Raw genomic sequence first — 17,435 nt, forward strand, 5'->3', positions numbered from 1 at the left:
GAGTGTTGATTTATATGCTGTGTAGTTGATAATATATGTGAACCATCTCGCGCCTCTGCTCCACCATCTACTTCCTTCACACATACGGACACAATTGTAAAACAGGAAAAATGCTTTTTTTCTCTAAAAATGACGAAACTATATTTTAATTCTTCGGTTCAGGGCAGTGATAATGTATAAATATAATTTAATAAACATCTACCAGACATCGGGTCAAAGAAAGCTTTAATTTTTATCTGTTCTCACAACTCTCAACAGAAATAGGTTTGATTTTTTTAATTGCTGTACAATTTTATGAGATTATTTTAATTCCAGGTACTTAATCAGAAGAGCAATAATGGCAATTATTTTAATTCCATGTATTTAATAATTACAATTACAAATGTAATCTCCTGTAGAATTTTTTAAAACTCCTTATTTTTTGAATATTTATTGAATAATGAAATGTGCCACAAACTGCACTAGGTTTTAGGTGACTTTTATTGAATTTTTTCCAAACAGCAATGATCATTGAATTATGCACATTTTCCTGAATAGAGTGCTAAAGTTTAGAAAGTTTAGGTGAAACACAAAGCTAAGACGTTCAGATCCAGGATTTAAACTTAGATAAAATGCCAACAAATCCTAAGCTTTTTCTACCACACTTCACTGCTGCTGCCTTGGTACCTTCATAAGGGAATTCATCACAAAAGATATAAAAATACAACTACTGAAAAAAAAACTAAAAATAATCAAGGCTCTTGCTACATATTAAAGAATTGCTTCTAAAAAACTATGACTTCTACAAATAATACCAAGTACGCTTGATTTATATCAAACTTTAATATTTATAAACTGTTCTCACATATTTAATATAGTTAATCCTCTTAGAATACACCTGGATGTTAAGTAGGAATTTTTATTCCACTCAGAACGTTTTCATTGTGAAATGTCCACTAATCTTAAAGGAAGTTTATTAAAATAATGTTTTATCTGATCTCAACTAATACATGAAGGAAAATTATCATGACCTTAATCCTCAAATAAAACATGGCTACATATGCTTTATCTAAGCTATCGAAAGGTAGAGGGGAAAATCTTAACTTTGGAATGCTATTTTGTTCGTATTTCTTTACAACACTTCCAACTGCAAGTCTAAATTAGTCAGGGATTTTGATCGGATCCAAATGGAAGGAATTTTCAATGTGGGCATTTCTGCCATATGGGATAACAGCATGGGGCACATGACAACCACCTCTTACTGGACATGAATGTAGAGAGCTCTTTAATACCTGCTAAATACATCAATTAAAAATCCTTACTACTTGTTTAAAAAATGCCATTTAAGAATCACGTTATTTAGCAGCTGTTACATTGTTTTCCCTGTAGAATTATAGAACTACAAATCCCATTTCAGTCAATTAGAGACAGAGTTACCTGTCATGTTTTAACTAACAGGCATATTGTATCTCAAAAATCTTCTGGGCCAAATTTGTACCTTAGCCTCAAATTAGCTTCTAAATCAACATATTTATACAATTTTGAATAATCAAATTTTGTATACAGTAAAATAAACACATAAAGGGTTATAATAGTTTCATCTAGGGATCTGTTTGGTGGTGTTTGATCATTTTAATTCTCACACAACCCTCTGAATTATTTTTTTTATTTGATATATGTATATTTTGTGAAAGATTACCACGACAAAATTAGTTAACACATCCACCACCTCACATGGTTACCTGTGTGTGTGTGTGTGTGTTTGTGTGGTGAGAACATTAAGATCCACTCTCTAAGCAAACTTCAAGTATACAATATAGTACTGTTAACTATAGTAACTATGGTGATTATTAGATTTCCAGAGTTTATTCATCTTATAACTAAAAGTTTGTACCCGTTGACCAATATCTTATTTCTCCCACTCCCTAGACCTTGAAAATCACAATTTTACTCTAATTATAGGAGTTTGACTCTTTTAGATTCCACATATAAGAGAGATCATACAGTATTTGTTTTTCTCCATCTGCTTTATTTCACTTAGCAAAATGTCCTCAAGGTTTATCCATGTTGTCATAATTGACAGAGTTTCCTTCCTATTTATGGATGAATAATATTCCATTACATAGATACATGTGTTCACATTACATTTATCTTTTCATCCATTGATGGTCACTTAGGTTTTATCTAGGTCTTGGCTATTGTGAATAATGCTGCAATAACATGGGAGTGCAAATGTCTCTTTGGTTCTGCTTTTATTTCCTTTGGGTATATATCCAGAAGTAAGATTTCTATCAATTACTATCATACACCACATTAACAGAGTGAAGGATAAAAATCATATGATGGTCTCATTAGATGCAGAAAACACATTTGACAAAATTCAAAATTCTTTCATGATAAAGATTCTCAAAAAACTGGGTATAGAAGGAATGTACCTCAACATAATAAAGGAATATATGATGAGCCCACAGCTAACATAATACTCAATGCTGGAAAGTGAAAAGCATTTCCTTTAAGATCTGGAGCAAGACAAGAGTGCCCACTCTTGACACTTCTATTCAACACAGTGTTGGAAGGCTTAAACAGAGTAATTAGGGAAGACAAAGAAACAAAAGTCATCCAACTTGTAAAGGAAAAAGTAAAGCTATCTCTCTTTTTAGATGACATATATAAAAAACCTGAAGGACTTTACCAAAAAAATGTAAAACTTTAAAAATCAGTAATGTTACAGGTTATAAAATCAACAAAAATTTTACATGCTTTTATATATTGAAATGAACCATCTGAGAAAGAAAGAAATAATCTCATTCACAATATCATCAAAAATAATAGAATACTATAGAATTAATTTAACAAAATTGGTCAAAGATCTGTACACTGAGAACTATCAATACAACACTTTGAGGAAATAAATTGAAGATACACACAAATGGAAAGAAATATATCCTGGGTTTATCGATCCCAAGAATTGATATTGTTAAAATATCCATGCCACCCAAAGCTATCTACAGATTCAATGCAGTCTATCAAATGGAGATATCAAAATATCAATGTATTCTTCACATAAATAGGAAACACAATCCTAAAATTTATGTGGAAACACAAAAGACTCCAAACAGTCAAAGAACCTTCAGTACACTCTGAATTCTTACTTAATGCTTTTATTTAAAAGTAAGTGTGACACTGCACTAACAAAATACGGCAGTGACATCCTGAGCTCAGCAAGGAAACATTCTTTATATAGAATTTACTCCTAATCACCAGCTTTCTTTTCCTTGATCACCATTAAACACATTTAAACAACCACTATGTGCAAAGAAATGTGCTGAATGAAAAAGATATCCCAATGCTCTTTCCCTCACTGGGAAAGAAAGAATTCAGTTGGGAGAATGGCCAAGCTGAAATATTGAAGACATGTTTGCATGGCAAAATTTAAATTTTTCCCTGTTAAATATTCTAAATAAACTTAAATGAATTATTCATCCCTTTGCAATTCTGTAAATCCAAGATTTGTTTAGAGGTAATTTACATTAACTTACTTGTGCATTTTCAATGTGAAAACACCTTAGTCATAATTGCTGTTTAATATCAACATTATTTCTTTTTTTATATGTAGTAAATTTGTTTTATGATTTTCAAATACAAAGTGTTTTTGAAATGTAGTTTTTCAACATAACACAAATTAGTCAGAATAGTATAAAACATTATTCAAGAGAATCCATTAGTTGCTTTTTTTTTTTTTTCTTTTTGCTGTATGTGGGCCTCTCACTGTTGTGGCCTCTCCCGTTGCAGAGCACAGGCTCTGGATGCGTAGGCTCAGCGGTCATGCCTCACGGGCCCAGCCGCTCCGTGGCATGTGGGATCCTCCCAGACTGGGGCACGAACCCGTGTCCCCTGCATCGGCAGGCGGACTGCGCCACTAGGGAAGCCCTCCATTAGTTTTTTAAAATTTTTATTTCATATTAGACTATAGTTGACTTACAATGTTGTGGTAGTTTCAAGTGTACAGCAAAGTGATTCAATTATACATATGCATATATCTATTCTTTTTTGGATTCTTTTCCCATATAGGTTTTTACAGAGTATTGAGTAGAATTCCCTGTGCTATACAGTAGGTCCTTGTTGGTTTTCTATTTTATATACAGTAGTGTGTGTATGTTAATTCCAACCTCCTAACTTATCCCTCTCCCCTACCTTTCCCTTTTGGTAACCATAAGTTTGTTTACAAAGTCTGTGAATTTGTTTCTGCTTTGTAAATAAGTTCATTTGTAGCATTTACTAGATTCCACATATAAGTGATATGATATTTTCTTTCTCTGTGTGACTTACTTCTCTTAGTATGATAATCTCTAGGTCTACCCATGTTCCTTCAGATGGCATTATTTCATTCTTTTTTATGGCTGAGTAATATTCCATTGTATATATGTACCACATCTTCTTTATCCATTCATCTGTCAAGGGACATTTAGGTCACTTCCATGCCTTAGCTATTGTAAATAGTGCTGCAATGAACATTAGCATGCATGTGTCTTTTCGAATTATGCCCAGAAGTGGGATTGTGGATCACACAGTAGCTCTACTTTTAGTTTTTTAAGGAAGCTCCACACTGTTCTCCATAGTGGCTCTTCCAATTTACATTACCACCAACAGTGTAGGAGGGTTCCCTTTTCTCCACACCATCTCCAGCATTTATTGTTGTAGACTTTTTGATAATGGCCATTCTGACAAGTGTGATGTGATACCTCATTGTAGTTTTGATTTGCAGTTCTCTGATAATTAGTGATGTTGAACATCTTTTCATGTGCTTTTTGGCTATATGTATGTCTTCTTTGGAGAAATGTCTACTTAGATCTTCTGCCCATTTTTGATTGGGTTGCTTGTTTTTTGTTTTTTTGATATTGAGCTGCATGACTTGTTTGTATATTTTGGAGATTAATCCCTTGTTGGCCACATCCTTTGCAAATGTTTTCTCCCATTATGTATGTCGTATTTTTGTTTTGTTTATGGTATCCTTTGCTATGCAAAAGATTTCAAGTTTAATTAGGTCCCATTTCTTTATTTTTGTTTTTATTTTCATTACTCTAGGAGGTGGATCCAAAAAGATATTGCGGCAATTTATGTCAAAGTGTATTCTGTCTATGTTTTCCTCTAAGAGTTTTACAGTATCCTGTCTTAGCTTTAGGTCTTTAATACATTTTGAGTTTATTTTTGTAGTTGGTGTAGAGAATGTTCTAACACTAAATCAATAAAATTAGAAATAAAAAAGGAGAAGTTACAATTGGCACCACAGAAATACAAAGGATCATAAAAGATTTCTACAGGCAACTATATGCCAATAAAATGGAAAACTTAGGGCTTCCCTGGTGGTGCAGTAGTTGAGGGTCTGCCTGCCGATGCAGGGGACATGGGTTCATACCCCGGTCCAGGAAGATCCCACATGCCGTGGAGCGGCTGGGCCCATGAGCCATGGCTGCTGAGCCTGCGCATCCGAAGCCTGTGCTCCGCAATGGGAGAGGCCACAACAGTGAGAGGCCCGCGTACCGCAAAAAAAAAAAAAAAAGGAAAACTTAGAAGAAATGGACAAATTCTTAGAAAGGTACAATCTCTCAAGACTGAACCAGTAAGAAATAGAAAATATGAACAGACAAATCACAAGTATTGGAATTGAAACTATGGTTACAGAACTCCAAACAAACAAAAGTCTAGGAACAGATGGCTTCACAGGAAAACTCTATCAAATATTTAGAGAATAGGTAACACCTATCCTTCTGAAACTATTCCAAAAATTTACAGAGGAAGGAACACTCCCAAACTTATTCTATGAGGCCACCATCACCATGATACTAAAACAAGACAAAACAACAACACAAAAGAAGAAAGTTATAGGCAAAATCACTGATGAACATAGAAGCAAAAAATCTCAACAAAATGCTAGAAAACCAATCCAAAAACATATTAAAAGGATCATACAACATAATCAGGTGGGATTTATCCCAGGGATGCAAGGATTCTTCAATATCCACAAACCTATCAGTGTGATATACCACATTAACAAATTGAAGAGTAAAAATCATATGATCATCTCAATAGATGCAGAAAAAGCTTTTGACAAAATTCAACACCCATTATGGTAAAAACTCTCCAGAAAGTAGGCATAGAGTGACCATACCTTATCATAATTAGAGCATATATGAAAAACACACAGCAAACATCATATTCAATGGTAAAAAGATGAAAGCATTTCCTCTAAGATAAGGAAAAAGACAAGGTTGTCCACTGTTGCTACTTTTAGTCAACATAGTTTTGGAAGTCCTAACCACAGCAATCAGAGAAGAAAAAGAAATAAAAGGAATCCAAATTGGAAAAGAAGAAGTAAAGCAGCCACTGTTTGCAGATAACATCATACTATACACAGGAAATCCTAAAGATGCTATCAGAAAATTACTAGGATTCATGAATGAATTTGGTAAAGTTTCAGGATACAAAATTAATATATGGAAATCTGTTGCATTTCTATACACTAACAATGAAAAATCAGAAAGAGAAATTAAGGAAGCAATCATATTTATCATTGCAACAAAAAGAATTAAATACCTAAGAACAAACTTACCTAAGGAGGCAAAAGACCTGTACTCTGAAAACTGTAAGACACTGATGAAAGTAATCTAAGATGATACAAACAGATGGAAAGATATACCATGTTCTTGGATTGGAAGAATCAACATTGTCAAAATGATATACTATCCAAGGCAATCTATAGGTTCAATGCAATCCCTATCAAATTACCAATGGCATTTTCTGCATATTTAGAGCAAAAAATCTTAAAATTTGTATGGAAACACAAAAGATCCCGAATAGCCAAGGCAATCTTTTTTTTTTAACATCTTGATTGGAGTATAATTGCTTTACAATGGTGTGTTAGTTTCTGCTGTATAACAAAGTGAATCAGCTATACATATATACATACATCCCCATATTGCCTCCCTCTTGCATCTCCCTCCCACCCTCCCTATCCCACCCCTCTAGGTGGACATAAACCACTGAGGTGATCTTCTAGTGCTATGCGGCTGCTTCCCACTAGCTATTTTACATTTGATAGTGTATATATGTCCATGCCACTCTCTCACTTCATCCCAGATTACCCTTCCCCCTCCCTGTGTCCACAAGTCCACTCTCTATGGCTGCGCCTTTATTCCTGCCCTGCCCCGAGGTTCTTCATAACCATTTTTTCTTTTTTTTAATTCCATATATATGTGTTAGCATATTGTATTTGTTTTTCCCTTTCTGACTTACTTCACTCTGTATAACAGTCACTAGCTAAATCCACCTCACTACAAATAACTCAATTTCATTTCTTTATATTCCCTTGTATCTACATGCCACATCTTCTTTATCCATTCATCTTTCAATGGACACTTAGGTTGCTTCCATGTTCTGGCTATTGTAAATAGAGCTTCAATAAACATTGTGGTACAAGACTCTTTTTGATTTATAGTGTTTTCAGGGTATATGTCCAGTAGTGGGATTGCAGGGTCGTATGGTAGTTCTCTTTTTAGTTTTTTGAGGAACCTCTATACTGTTCTCCATAGTGGTCATATCAATTTACTTTCCCACCAACAGTGCAAGAGGGTTCCTTTTCTCCACACTCTCTCCAGCATTTATTGTTTGTACATTTTTTGATGATGACCATTCTGACTTGTGTGAGGAGATACCTCACTGTAGCTTTGATTTGCATTTCTCTAATGATTAGTGATATTGAGGATCCTTTCATGGGTTTGTTGGCAATCTCTATATGCTCTTTGGAGAAATGTCTATTTAGGTCTTCTGCCCTTTTTTGGCGTTGGGTTGTTTGTGTTTTTCATATTGAGCTGCATTTGGTGCTTGTATATTTTGGAGATTAATCCTTTTTCAGATGCTTCATTTGCAAATGTTTTCTCCCATTCTGTGGGTTATCTTTTCATCTTGATTATGGTTTCCATTGCTGTACAAAAGCTTTTAAATTTCATTATGTCCCATTTGTTTATTTTTGTTTTTACTTCCATTTCTCTAGGAGGTAGGTCAAAAAGATCTTGCTGTGATTTATATCATGGAGTGTTTTCCTCTAAGAGCTGGATAGTTTCTGGCCTTATATTTAGGTCTTTAAACCATTTTGAGTTTATTTTTGTGCATGGGGTTAAGAGTGTTCATTTTCATTCTTTTACATGTAGCTCTCCAGTTTTCCCAGCACCACGTATTGAAGAGGCTATCTTTTCTCCATTGTATATTCTTGCTTCCTTTATCAAAGATAACATGACCATATCTGTGTAGGTTTACCTCTGGGCTTTCTATCCTTTTCCATCTATATTTCTGGTTTTCTACCAGTACCATACTGTCTTGATTACTGTAGCTTTGTAGTATAGTCTGAAATCAGGGAGCTTGATTCCTCCAGCTCCATTTTTCTTTCTCAAGATTATTTTGGCTATTTGGGCTCTTTTGTGTTTCCATACAAATAGTGAAATTGTCAGTTCTAGTTCTGTGAAAAATCCCATTGGTAGTTTGATAGTAGTGATTTGATGGTAGTGATTACATTGAATCTGTAGATTGCTTTGGGTAGTATAGTCATTTTCAGAATGTTGAGTCTTCCAATCCAAGAACATGGTATATCTCTCCATCTGTTTGTATCATCTTTCATTTCTTTCATTGGTGTCTTATAGTTTTCTACATACAGGTCTTTTGTCTCCTTAAGTAAGTTTATTCCTAGGTATTTTATTCATTTTGTTGCAGTGGTAAATGGGAGTGTTTCCTTAATTTCTCCTTCATATTATTCATCATTAGTGTATAGAAATGCAAGATATTTCTGTATATTAATTTTGTATCCTGCTACTTTACCAAATTCATTGATTTGCTCTAGTAGTTTTCTGGTGGCATCTTTAGGATTCTCTATGTAGAGTATCATGTCATCTGCAAAGAGTGACAGTTTTATTTCTTCTTTTTGGATTTGGATTCCTTTTATTTGTTTTTCTTTTCTGATTGCTGTGGCTAAACCTTCCAAAACTATGTTGGATGATAGTGGTCAGAGTGGACAACCTCATCTTGTTCCAGAACTTAGTGGAAATGGTTTCAGTTTTTCACCATTGAGAATGATGTTGGCTGTGGGTTTGTCATATATGACTTTTATTATGTTAAGATAAGTTCCATCTCTGCCTACTTTCTGTAGGGTTTTTATCATAAATGGGTATTGAATTTTGTTGAAAACCTTTTCTGCATCTATTGAGATGATCATATGGTTTGTCACCTTCAATTTGTTAATATGGTGTATCACATTGAATGATTTGCTTATAGTGAAGAATTCTTGCATTCCTGGAATAAACCCCATTTGGTCATAGTGTATGATCCTTTTAATGTGCTGTTGGATTTTGTTTGCTAGTAGTTAGTTGAGGATTTTTTGCATCTATGTTCATCAGTGGTATTTCCCTGTAGTTTTCTTTCTTTTTTTTTTTTTTTGTGGCTCTTTCTCTGGTTTTGGTATCAGGGCGATGGTGGCCTCATGGAATGAGTTTGGGAGTGTTCCTCCCTCTGCTATATTTTGCAAGAGTTTGAGAAGGATAAGTATTAGCTCTTCTCTAAATGCTTGATAGAATTAGCCTGTAAAGCCATATGGTCTTGGGCTTTTGTTTGTTGGAAGATTTTTTAACACAGTTTCAATTTCAGGGCTTGTGATTTGTCTGTTTATATTTTCTATTTCTTCCTGGTTCCGTCACAGAAGTTTGTGTTTTTCTAAGAATTAGTCCATTTCTTCAAGGTTGTCCATTTCATTGGCATAGAGTTGCTTGTAGTAATGTCTCATGATCCTTTGTATTTCTACAGTGTCGTTGTTTCTTCTCCTTTTTCATTTCTAATTCTGTTGATTTGAATCTTCTCCCTTTTTTTTCTTGATGAGTCTGGCTAATGGTTTTTCAATTTTGTTTATCTTCTCAAAGAACCAGCTTTTACTTTTATTTATCTTTGCTATCATTTCCTTCATTTCTTTTTCATTTATTTCTGACCTGATCTTTATGATTTCTTTCCTTCTGCTAACTTTGGGGTTTCTTTTGTTTTTCTTTCTCTAATTGCTTTAGGTGTAAGGTTAGGTTGTTTATTTGAGATGTTTCTAGTTTATTGAGGTGGAAATGTATTGTTATAAACTTCCCTGTTAGAACTTCTTTTGCTACATCACATAGGTTTTGGGTCATTCTGTTTTCATTGTCGTTTGTTTTTGTATGTTTTGATTTCCTCTTTGATTTCTTCAGTGATCTTTTGGTTCTTCAGTAGTGTATTGTTTATCATCGATGTGATTGTAGTTTTTAAAATTTTTCCTGTAATTGATATGTAGTCTCATAGCATTGTGGTCAAAAGATACATGATAAAATTTCAATTTTCTTAAATTTACCAAAGCTTGATTTGTGACCCAAGATATGTGCTATCCTGAAGAATGTTCCATGACCACTAGAGAAGAAAGTGTAATCTGCTGTTTTTCGGTGGAATGTCCTATAAATATCAACTAAGTCCATCTTTTTTAATGTATCATTTGAAGCTTGTGTTTCCTTATTTTTTTCATTTTGAACGATCTGTCCATTGGTGAACATGGAGCATTAAAGTCCCCCATTGTGATTGTGTTACTGTCGATTTTCCCTTTAATGGCTGTTAGCATTTGCCTTATGTATTGTGGTGCTCTTATGTTGGGTGCATAAATATTTGTAATTTTTATATCTTCTTCTTGGATTGATCCGTTGATCATTATGTAGTGTCCTTCTTTGTCTCTTGTAATAATTTTTATCTTAAAGTCTATTTTGTCTGATATAAATATTGCTACTCCAGCTTTCTTTTGATTACCACTTGCATGGAATATCTTTTTCCATCCCCTCACTTTCAGTCTGTATGTGTCCCTAGGTCTGAAGTTGGTCTCTTGTAGACAACATATGTATGGGTCCTGTTTTTGTATCCATTCAGCCAGTCTATGTCTTTTGGTTGGAGCACTTAATCCATTTACATTTAAGGTAGTTATTGATATGTATGTTCCTATTACCATTTTCTTAACTGTTTTGGGTTTTTTATTGTAAGTCCTTTCCTTCTCTTGTGTTTCCTGCCTAAAGAGGTTCCTTTAGCATTTTTGTAGAGCTGGTTTGGTGGTGCTGAATTCTCTTAACTGCTGCTTGTCTGTGAAGATTTTAATTTCTATGTTGAATCTGAATGAGATCCTTGCTGGGTAGCATCACCTTGGTTGTAAGTTTTTCCCTTTCATCCCTTTAAATATATCCTGCCAGTCCCTTCTTGCTTGCAGAGTTTCTGCTGAAAGATAAGCTGTTAACCTTATGGGGATTCCCTTGTATGTTAGTTGTTGCTTTTCCCTTGCTGCTTTTAATATTTTTTTCTTTGTATTTAATTTTTGGTAGTTTGATTAATATGTGTCTTGGCATGTTTCCCCTTGGATTTATCCTGTATGGGACTCTCTGCACTTCCTGGGCTTGATTGACTATTTCCTTTCCCATATTAGGGAAGTTTTCAGCTATAATCTTTTCAAATATTTTCTCAATCCCTTTCTTTTTCTTTTCTCCTCAGACCCCTGTAATTCGAATGTTGGTGTGTTTAATGTTGTCCCAGAAGTCTGTGAGGTTCCCCTCAATTCGTTTTGGTTTATTCTGCTCTGCGGTAGTTATTTCCACTTTTTTATCTTGCAGGTCACTTACCATTCTTCTACCTCAGTTATTCTGCTTGATTCCTTCTAGAAAATTTTTAGTTTCTTTAATTGTGTTGTTCATCATGGCTTGTTTGCTCTTTAGTTCTTCCAGGTCTTTGTTAAACATTTCTTGTATTTTCTCCATTCTATTTCTAAGATTTTGGATCATCTTTATTATCATTACTTGAATTCTTTTTCAGGTTGACTGCCTATTTCCTCATCATTTGTTTTGTCTGGAAGATTTTTACCTTGCTACTTCATCTGCTGTGTATATCTGTCTTCTCATTTTGCTTAACTTACTGTGTTTGGCGTCTCCGTTTTGCAGGATGCAGGTTTGTTGTTCCCGTTGCTTTTGAGGTCTGCTCCCAGTGGCTCAGGTTGGTTCAGTGGGTTGTGTAGGCTTCTGGGTGGAGGGGACTCGTTCCTGTGTTCTGGTGGATGAGGCTGGATCTTGTCTTTCTGGTGGGCAGAACCGTGTCTGATGATGTTTCTTGGTGTGTCTGCCAACTTATTATGATTTCAGGTAGCCTCTCTGTTAATGGGTGTGGTTGTGTTCTTGTGTTGCTATTTGTTTGACATAGGGTGTCCAGCACTTAGCCTGTAGGTCATTGAGTGGAGCTGGGTCTTAGCATTGAGATGGAGATCTCTTGGATAGCTTTTTCTGTTTGATATCATGTGGGGCTGGGAGGTCTCTGGTGAACCAATGTCCTGAACTTGGCTCTCCCACCTCAGAGGCTCAGGCCTGACACGCAGACAGAGCGCCGAGACCATGTCAGCCACACAGCTCAGAAGAAAATGGAGAAAGAGAAAGAAAGAAAGAAAGAAAGAAAGAAAGAAAAAAAGAAAGAAAGAAAGAAAGAAGAAAGAAAGAGAGAAAGAATAAAATAAAATAAAGTTTTAAAATCAAAAAGAAATTATTAAAAATAAAAAAGTAATAAAAAAAGAAAAAGAGAGTGAAAGAAAAGAGCAACAAAATGAAAAAACAAATCCACCAATGATAGGAAGCAATAAAATCTATACAAAAAAAAAAAAAGAAAGGACAGTCAAAACCCTAGGACAAATGGCAAAAGGAAAGCTATACAGAAAATATCACACAAAGTAGTATACACACTCAAAAAAATAGAAAAATGAAAAATATATATATATATATATAAATTTAAAAAGGAAGAGAGCAACCAAATCAATAAACAAATCTACCAATGATAATAAGCTTTAAATACTAAACTAAGATAAACATAAAACCAGAAACAAATTAGATGCAGAAAGCAAACCCCAAGTTTACAGTTACTCCCAAAGTCCACCACCTCAGTTTTGGGATTTGTTGTCTATTCAGGAATTCCACAGGCGCAGGATACATCAAGTTGATTGTGGAGATTTAATCCACTGCTCCTGAGGCTGTTGGGAGAGATTTCCCTTTCTCTTCTTTGTTCGCACAGCTCCCGGGGTTCAACTTTGGATTTGGCCCCACCTTTGTGTGTAGGTCGCCTGAGGGAGTCTGTTTCCTCCCCCCCAAACAGGATGGGGTTAAAGGAGCAGCTGATTAGGGGGTCTGGTTCACTCAGGCCAGGGGGAGGGAGGGGTATGCAATGCGAGGCAAGCCCATGGTGGCAGAGGCCAGCGTGACATTGCAATAGCCTGAGGTGCACAATGTGTTCTCCTGGGGAAGTTGTTGCTGGATCATGGGACCCTGGCAGTGGCTGGCTGCATGGGCTCCTGGGAGGGGAGGTGTGGATAGTGACCTGTGCTTGCACACAGGCTTCTTGGCTGTAGCAGCAGCCTTATCATTTCATGACAGTCTCTGGTGCCCGCACTTATAGCCGTGGCTTATGCCCATCTCTGGTGCTCCTTTAGGTGGTGCTCTGAATCCCCTCTCCTCATGCACCCTGAAACAATAGTCTCTTGCCTCTTTGGCACATCCAGACTTTTTCCAGGACTCCCTCCCAGCTAGCTGTGGTGCACTAGCCCCCTTCAGGCTGTGTTCACACAGCCAACAGCACTCCACTCCCTGGGATCTGACCTTTGAAACTCGAGCTTCAGCTCCCAGCCCCCACCCACCCCAGCGAGTGAGCAGACAACCCTCTTAGGCTGGTGAGTGCTGGTTGGCACTGATCCTCTATGTGGGAATCTCTCTGCTTTGCCCTCTGCACCCCAGTAGCTACACTGTCCTCTGTGGCTCCAAAGATTCCCCCTGGCCCACCCCCCGTCTCCACCAGTGAAGGGGCTTCCTAGTGTGTGGAAACTTTTCCTCCTTTACAGCTCCCTCCCAGCAGTGCAGGTCCTGTCCCTCTTCTTTTGTCTCTTTTTTTCCTTTTTGTCTTTTGCCCTACCAGGGTATGTGGGGAGTTTCTTGCCTTTTGGGAAGGCTGAAGTCTTCTGGCAGTGTTCAGTAGGTGTTCTGTAGGAGTTGTTCCACATGTAGATGTAGTTTTGATGTATTTGTGTTGAAGAAGGTGATCTCCACGTCTTACTCCTCTGCCATCTTGAAGGCGTGGCTCCAAGGCAATCTTGAGAAAGAAAAAGTGAGCTAGAGGAATCAGGCTCCCTGACTTCAGACTACACTATAAAGCTACAGTAATCAAAATAGTATGGTGCTAGCACAAAGACAGACTTACAGATCAATGGAATGGTATAGAAAGCCCAGAAATTAACCGACACAGCTATGATCAATTAATCTATGACAAAAGAGGCAAGAATATACAATGGAGAAAAGACAGTTTCTTAAATAAGTGGTGCTGGGAAAACTGGGCCACATGTAAAAGAATGAAATTAGAACACTCTCAATATTATTTCTTAACATGCAGTCCTTTTACGCTCTGAAGGATCACTTAATTGTCAATATGTTTACATTTCAGAACAAAAAATAGTTAGGGTATATTTGGTTGTTTGTGACTGAACCACAAATGAATGGTATTTCATTATGTAAGTTCTTCTCTTTCACTTCTCTTTCTCTCACTCTTTCTTTCATTTCTATTACATTCTAACTCTCTCATATTAGAACTTTGGTGAGTATCTGTAACTCCATATACTTTTTTTTTTTTTTTTTTTTTTTTGCGGTACACGGGTCTCTCACTGTTGTGGCCTCTCCCATTGTGGAGCACAGGCTCCTGATGCACAGGCTCAGCGGCCATGGCTCACGGGCCTAGCCACTCCACGGCATGTGGGATCTTCCCAGACCAGGGCATGAACCTGTGTCCCTACATCGGCAGGCGGACTCTCAACCACTGCACCACCAGGGGAGCGCTCCATATACTTTTTTATAGCTAATTATTTTGTTTTACCAGATCTTAATTTAAATGGTTTTACATTCTATTTATTTCAAAGATAATTAATATTAGAGATGATCAAGTATGATGTCTTCTAACATGCGACTGTACTGGCTTCCCCATTAGGTTCTACAGTGGTACTTAATCATTTAAAAATATCTACTCCTGTTGAGATAGACAGGGTATAAGTTTCTAAGGCTTGTCAAAATCTTTTTTCCTAAATTTTTAAGCACAAAACTGCTGAGCTTATCATGAGTATCTCTCAAAAATGCCTTTGCCTGTCAAATGCTGAAATATATTGAAATTTCAAAGACCAAAATTTTATATAGTGAAAATGAATTATATTTTATGATACATTGAAAATGTGTTACTGAGAATATTTTAAAAATAGACATTAGAGTCCTACTGTTTTACTACATAATCATTAAAATTGTATAAAACACAGCAAGAAATCATCACAAAGAGACAATACACATAGTTCTATTTAGACAGTATATAGGTGAGGTCATTAAATATTCAACAACTTATCCTTCCCTTGCACTCACCCTACCATAAATCAATTTATTCTCACAAAATCAATGTTAACAAACCAGTTACTATGCACTGACCTCAGTGCTCCTATCTCCTTGGCACAATTTTTTAATCAGAAAAGTGGTGAGTCTAATGACCCTGGAATATCGATTGATTTTGGAATACTAAGTTGCATCTCTTTCCATAGCAAGGAATGAACTGCTCTTTCTTTTTTTTTTTTTTTTTCTTCTGGAACTCTAAGAAGTCCTTCAAGTAGGTATATCCATAGGCAAGTTGATTTTAGAGGAGATATTTCTGGAAATTTTATTCTGAATTATCTACTCTGAGAGAGAAGTTATTGCAGTTGAGTACAAAATACAATTACAGTAGCTCATGGACCCATGATCTCTAATATCAAATAAAGAACTTAGGTATCACCTTATAATTTCTAGCTAAAGGTAGGATCTTGAAACAGAGACAAAAATTCTAGCTGTCCTGGCCTATGTTCTCATATGCCTTAAAACTTTTCTTTAAGTCTGGGTGGAAATCATTGAGGCAAGTCCCAGAATGCTGTACTATTAATAATTCAATAGTACTGATTGTGCAAGGAGTGACATATTGAGCAATAGAAATCTGGCCATTGTATTAATTGATATCTTCTAACATGCTGCTCTGGGGCATCTTTAATAGTTTGTACCAACTTTCAGGCAGACAACTTGCTTGAGGGCATTGGGATTTAACAGGGAAAGTCTGAATATGTTTTTCCTTTTGATCTCAAACGAGTCCAATGAAGATTCATTCTCAGGAAGAATAGATACTATTAATTCATTTAATGCTAATCACAGGTACAGAGCTGTAATTAGAAAAGTTGAATTTTAGATTAAACTGGGAGCACATTTTTTTAAAGAGCTTGTTTCCTAAGATCAAAAAGGTCTTTCTTTGAAAGTGTTCCACTAACTTAGTGAATTTCAAAGACAAATAGGGTGCCTACTGTTAGGTTACCCCAAGTGTCTCTACTCCTTTTAAATCTCTTGGAATTTACACAATTAATTTAAGATAAAGAGACAACGTTTCCTTCCAAAGAGCGAAGGTGAAGAGTTCCTGGACTTGGTGCATTGAGTGTATCAAGATAACATGAGATGGTCATCTGAAGGAAAAATGTGCTTTCACGAAAGCACAGAAACTCTACAGCAAGTTTTTTTTTATATTAAAATTGTAAAATTGTTTTGCTTCCTCTAATCCCTTATACGTCAGTCACCAGGTTCATGCAATTTGACATTTCCATTTTGAGAAGTGGTCCACCCTGAAATCACATGCAGTCACCAATGTGATCTGATAGGCTTGAAGGTGTGGGTCACAGAAGACTTCTAACATCAATCCGAGGAAATTAGACCCAGCATAGTCTGAGAAGGTCAGCGGCAGATGCCTCATGGAGTCGGCCTGAGCTATTGCCCCCTAAGGCTTTAAGACAGGTGTCTGGTCATAAGCACTGAACAACAAAAATATCCACACTGCCTACCACAATTAAGGGTTTGGGCTTAGAAGAGAATCCTCAGACAGCATTGTGATCAGTTTATGCTAAAGGTCACTGTAAATATTTGCTCCCTTTTAAAGAAAGAGACAAAGATAAGTAGTCCTAAATTTTGTGACTCTTGCTAACATCAATATTTTCATCCTTAAAAAGTAAACACATCTCTTGTAATTGTCCTTAGGTTTTAGTGGAATGCACGATGTCTCAGTGATGGCTCTAGGGAATATCTGAAAAAAAAACTGAATTTTGAAGCATAAGTGTAGGACTTAATGATTCAATTTTATCACTCACAGATTTCTTCTCTTAAGGTCACTTACTTAACCTGTATGTTTTTCTTGGCTTTCTTATCTGTAAGTTAGACAAACAATATGTCTTCCTGAGAGATGATATTAGAGGTTTTTTTTTAATTTAATCAAAATATTTAGAAGAACACATTACATAAAAGGTAACCAATAAA

Source organism: Delphinapterus leucas, chromosome 18, assembly GCF_059928025.1.
Source record: "Delphinapterus leucas isolate spDelLeu-1000000601 "Yukka" chromosome 18, BTC_Dleu_Yukka2, whole genome shotgun sequence".
NCBI lineage: Eukaryota > Metazoa > Chordata > Mammalia > Artiodactyla > Monodontidae > Delphinapterus > Delphinapterus leucas.